We start from the raw sequence: 6,025 nt of genomic DNA, 5'->3' as shown, positions 1-6,025 counted from the left end.
GGATTCATTAGAGTACAGAGGTTTACATTCTTGTAAAGCCACTAGCATGCATAGCGTTTCGGGCACCGCTCGAAACTTTAAGATATACAATTTATACAATACAATTTTATACAATACAATACAACAATACAATTTTATTTAGGTAAGGTACATACATACAATAAATATTTACAAGGATTGTTTAACTTATAGGTATAGCTAGTACATACAATGCCTAAAGCCACTATTACGCAAAGCGTTTCGGGCATATACTTTTAAGAAGGTAATTTCTAGCAAAATTAAAAAAAAAAGGTTTACAGGTACATTGCAAGAAAGTATAAAAATACATTGTAAGAAAGTACAGAAAAGAACATTGTATAAGAAATTAGACAGGAAAAAAGTTGGTACATAAAACACTTTAGCGCTCTCCACCAACAGGACCAAAACTTGCTCCGAGTGGAATTGTTCCAAACCATAATGGAAACAGACCCAAGTATAGGATGGGTTAGCCCAAGTATCGCGTTTTCAAAAGGGTCGCCCGTGTTGGAAAAGACGAACGTTGAAAGAATATTGTTGAAAACATCTTGATAACTGATTAAACCAAAATTATTTATTAGTCAGAAGAAAGACAGAAACGCGATCTATATGTAAAACCTCTACCAGACAAATATTTTAAGTAAAACCGAAGATATTTGTAGTTGTATAAAAGTGGCAGTTTTCATCGCTCGTCGAGCTCGAAAACCGCAGCATTCATCTCAGAACCATACCTATTTCACGCAGATTCCTTAATAAACATAAGAGTTTTATATGTCACAAGAAAGACAGATATATAAGCTTCGTTCTAAATACCTTAACATGAGCATATTTAAATTTAAAGCGAAGATACGTGTACTTTTATAATAGCCGAGCTCCGACTCCCGGTCCATAGAATTACCCAAATCGGCCCAAAACTACACAAATCCTCCTAGCATTACGTAAGTAATGAAGAAATATGGTATATTTACTTACTATAATGTTGGTGCTACACGTAGAACATGATCAAACCTATTTTTACTCTGAAATAATCTAATTACATAACGAAATGAGACGTAAATATGTGAGAGGTGACGCCATAGGAAGTCGACGGTCCAAGCGACAATTGTGTGGAGCGACTTATCCAAGATATATGGTCGCCTGGAGAGTGTTTCCTGCCATATCAGCCTCCTGTACAAGATCCAGTCGTCGCATTTCATGGCTCAAATTGTCGCAAATTTAATTGGTGATATTAAGAAGTAGAATGTGTATTTATATAATATCTTTCATAAACAGCCATTAAATCTTTAATATTTATTAAACAAAACGTGTCTGGAAGTTAAATCAACTCCACAGGACAAAAAATTTGTTATATAGAAATAGCCTAAGCTACTCTATCCCTTTGAGATGTATTTATTGCTTATCTCAATAAACATACTTGAACTTGTTATATAGATACTAGCGTTATTCGTTGGTATGCGTTCGCAATTTTAACTGCTCATGTCCTTTTCGTTCATTGAACACCGAACCCTAGGGGACTGGTCAAGTCGTATACTGCAATTTCGGATACCGGGCTAGAAACAACTTCGTTCACTGAGAAGTTTGTACATACAAACCATTCCGTTCGTATATGCGCTGGTTTGTGTTCGCTGTTGTTCTCGTCTGAATAAATACATGGCATTTGTTCATATAATTAGCGCTTCTATTATTAGAATTATTTATCCATTATTAGAATAACAAGGTGCAAACCATATCCCCTTACAGTTGAAATCTATTTATTTATATACAAGAAGGTACATTGGGTTGCGAGAGTACATAACATTTATTAAGAGGTACATTGTAGCAAGATTTGAGATTAAAGGATTTAAGACTAACACGTTTAGAAACAAGGCGCCCCCGAAGGAGGCTATTATTTGTTATGCACCCCATACTCAACCAGTAAGTAGTGGAGCAAAACATAGATTACATGGTCATAAAGTCTTAATCAGACCAATTCAATTCAATTTCTTTCTTTATTATGCACCCCATACCCATCCCGTGGGCGGTGGTGTAAAGGATTACAGAGGCACATAATCGGTTCAGGAACTGAACCGTCTAGTTCGTTTAGCTAAGCAAATATCAATATGTGACGCTAGTTACAAAATTATTAATATTTTATATACATGTACACACTCTCATACATACATGTACATATATATATATACGTATACATATATACATACACATACATATCTAATCACCTACACAAATACACACATCAATAATCTTTGTGTCACAAGTGATCAACAAGAGGCTCACAACAGTCACTATACAAGGCACTTTACATCTGTGGTGAGTCACACAGTTACTAGTCTTGCTGCACACCCACCCAACTGGGCGGCAGTTTTACAGTCATGTGCATGCATTACCTACAGTAAGCAAATTTTGGATACTTCGCTAAGATTTCGAGCAGCACATCATTATGAATGAAGTACTTACACATTTCTTGGACACTGTTGATGGTGTTATCTCTAAATTCCGCGATTTTTCACATTCCATTATATAATGACGCAAAGGATGCGAATAGTTCTGCTGACAGAGTTTACATTTAGTCAAATCTACATCAGCAGATGTTACAAACTCCCAGAGGTACTTGTAGCCGAGCCTAAGCCTAGCAGTGGTAACATCTAGAAGTCTACTAACATTATTGGATGACCCATAGACGTGCGGTTCTTCCTGCATAATAGAATGATGATAGATAGAGTAACTGGTTTGAACTTCACTTTGCCTCAAGTCTCCGAAATTTAGTTGATGTTCCTGGAATATTGCTGCCCTCAGGCTGCTCAAAGGCAGTCCAAGTTTGTAATCAATTCCCTCTTTACGAGCAAAAGTCTTGGGCAACTCATCAGTTCTCAGTGGCTATTTTTACATTATCATTTACAACTAACTTAAGTTAAATAACAACCAGTAAACAGACTGCTGTTTTCTAATTCTAGTTCAGGCACTTCCTGGGATAAAACGCGAACATTCCTTGGGGAACTGTGAGGTGCTTATCTGTTTTTCCTCGTAACGGTCCCAAAGCTTCCACAAATGTTCCTGTTTCTCTTTATTGCCCTTGCGGCGACTGGACTTTAGCTTTTGATCAGAAACCAGTTGGTATTGCAAGGTTACCAGGGACGCCTCACGGTATAGTAAGGGGATTAAAATATATAAAGCCAAGTTGTCCCTCACTGCCCTTTGATTCAGACGCTAGTGCCATCCTTCTACGTCATTGTTATCTTGAGGTTATCTTGAGATGATTTCGGGGCTTTTAGTGTCCCCGCGGCCCGGTCCTCGACCAGGCCTCCACCCCCAGGAAGCAGCCCGTGACAGCTGACTAACACCCAGGTACCTATTTTACTGCTAGGTAACAGGGGCATAGGGTGAAAGAAACTCTGCGCATTGTTTCTCGCCGGCGCCTGGGATCGAACCCAGGACCACAGGATCACAAGTCCAGCGTGCTGTCTGCTCGGCCGACCGGATCCCCCAGTCCTCACCAGTCGTCTAAATGCACACCAGTTCCCCAATTCCCACACACTGTTGCGCAGCCACGTATTTTTTTATGTAATGAGTTAATTGTGTCGTTAAGGGTGGACTGCTAGCCGACTTTTCTAATTCAGCAAACGCCTTACAATTATGTAGTACATACGTACCACATAAGTACGTGTGTGTTACACACGTACACACACACACACACACACCTTGTCAAGCACAGGACGAAGCTTGAAAAAGTTTAGTGGTATGCCAATAGACTAGTCCCAGGACTAAGAGGCATGAGTTACGAGGACAGGCTGCGAGAAATGCACCTCATGACACTGGAAGACAGAAGAGTAAGGGGAGACATGATCACTACCTACAAAATTCTCAGAGCAATTGATAGGGTACATAAAGATAAACTGTTTAACACGGGTGGTAGGCGAACAAGGGGACACAGGTGGAAACTTAGTACCCAAATGAGCCACTGGGATGTTAGAAAGAACTTTTTCAGTGTCAGAGTAGTTAATAGATGGAATGCATTAGGCAGTGATGTGGTGGAGGCTGACTCCATACACAGTTTCAAATGCAGATATGATAGAGCCCAGTAGGCTCAGGAATCTGTACATCAGTTGATTGCCAGTTGAGAGGTGGGACCAAAGAGCCAGAGCTCAACCCCCCGCAACCACAACTAGGTGAGTATACACACAAACACACACACGTACACACGTACACACACACACACAGACACAAACATACACACACTAATGCCTTTATTCACCTTGCAGTAAATAGGAACCTGAAAGTCAGGAAGCTGCTAAAGGCTGCATCTTGGGGATGTGTGTGTGTGTTAGATAAAAATATATGTTGTTTAGATATGATGGAGGAAAAGAGGCCGAGAGTCGGTACATTAGACAACCGACGCTTAGAAAGGCGGGGTCCAAGAGCTAACAGCTAAATCTTGGAAATAATAAATTAAAATATTTAATACACCCACATACATGTTTCACATTATTTTGGCTGAGGGCACACTGAGGGCTGATGGCCCCGTCGACGGGGCAGGAAGTCGGCGGTTGATCAAAGGCCTCCCACATCCTCCACATACCTGAAGATTATTCCGGCTTAATTTTAAACGGAAGTAATGTCTTGGCATTTACGGCTTCAGCGGGTGGGTGGGTCCGTGGGTTTATTACACTATGAGTGAAAACAATCGCCTATTCTCTATTATTGCCGCTTGTAGAGCTAGAAGCTGTTGCCTCTTGTGTGCGTTGCACAAGGGGATTAATATCTGGATTAATATCTTTCAATATTTCCAGTATTTTTTAAGGTATCGCTTAAATACCGAAGATACTGCTATTGGACACCGCTTAATTGACAATGTCTCAACAACGCAGGCTAAAGATGTGCGTGGCTCCTGCTATTGCAATGCTGCTCATTTGTTTTTCAATGATGGGCCTTAGTTGCCCGCTCTCTAACTTACCGTTCTAAATACCCCTTCTCCATCTTCCGCAAACATTTCCCCTCATGCATCTCCCCCCTTTCCTCCTGTCCCCCCTGTCCATCTTTGTCCCCCTGTCCATCTTTGTCCCCTGTCCCGCACTTTGTCCCCTTGCCCACATTTTCTGTCCTCTGTCCCAGATCCCTTTCCCCCTCTCTGTCCCCTGTCCCCCTCTGTCCCCCTGTCCCCCCTTTCCATCTCTCTGTCCCCCTGTCCCTCTCTATCCCATTGTCCCTCTCTCTGTCCCCCCTGTCTCTCTCTGTCCCCCTGTTCTTCTCTGTCCTCCTGTTCCTCTCTCTGTCCCCCTGTCACTCTCTGTCCCCCTGTTCCTCTATGTCCCCCTGTCCATCTCTCTGTCCCCTGTACCTCTGTCCCCCTGCCCACTCTTTCTGTCCGCTGTCCATCATCTGTCCCCCCTCCATTTCCTCCAGTCCCCCTATCCATCTCTGTCCCCTTGTCCCTGTCTCTCTTCCCCTGTCCCTATCTCTGCCCCCTGTCCCTCTCTCTGTCACCCTTTCTGTCCCCCTGTCCGCCCTTTCTGTCCCTCTGTTCCTGTCCTTCTCTGTCTGTCCCTGTCCCTCCCTCTGTCCCCCTGCCCACTCTTTCAATCCCCTGTCTCTCCTCTGTCCCCTCTCTCTTGGTCTCCTGCCCCCCTCTCCTCCCTCTGTCCCCCGGTCCCCCTATCTGACCCTGTCCCTCTGTCTCTGTCCCTGTGTTCCTGTCCCTCTGTCTCTGTCCATGTCCCCCTCTCTGTCCCTGTCTCCCTCCCTGTCCCACTGCTTCCCCTCTGTTCCCCCGTCCCTCCTCTGGCCCTGTCCGTCTGTCCCTGTCCCTCTGTCTCTGCCTTTCCTCGTTTCTGACATTCTCTGTGTCAGCCTATCTCTCTGTCTCTTTCCTCGCTGTATCTGTCATTCTCTCACTGACTTTGCATATCCTTATCTATACGTCTCTGTGTCTAACATTCTCTCCCTGACTCTGTCTATATCTATTTCTCTGTCTCGATCTTCATCTCTTTCTCTCTCTCTCCTTCTCTCTCTCTCTCTC

The sequence above is a fragment of the Procambarus clarkii genome, chromosome 44, assembly GCF_040958095.1.
Source record: "Procambarus clarkii isolate CNS0578487 chromosome 44, FALCON_Pclarkii_2.0, whole genome shotgun sequence".
NCBI classification, from domain to species: domain Eukaryota; kingdom Metazoa; phylum Arthropoda; class Malacostraca; order Decapoda; family Cambaridae; genus Procambarus; species Procambarus clarkii.
This window is presented reverse-complemented; position numbering follows the sequence as displayed.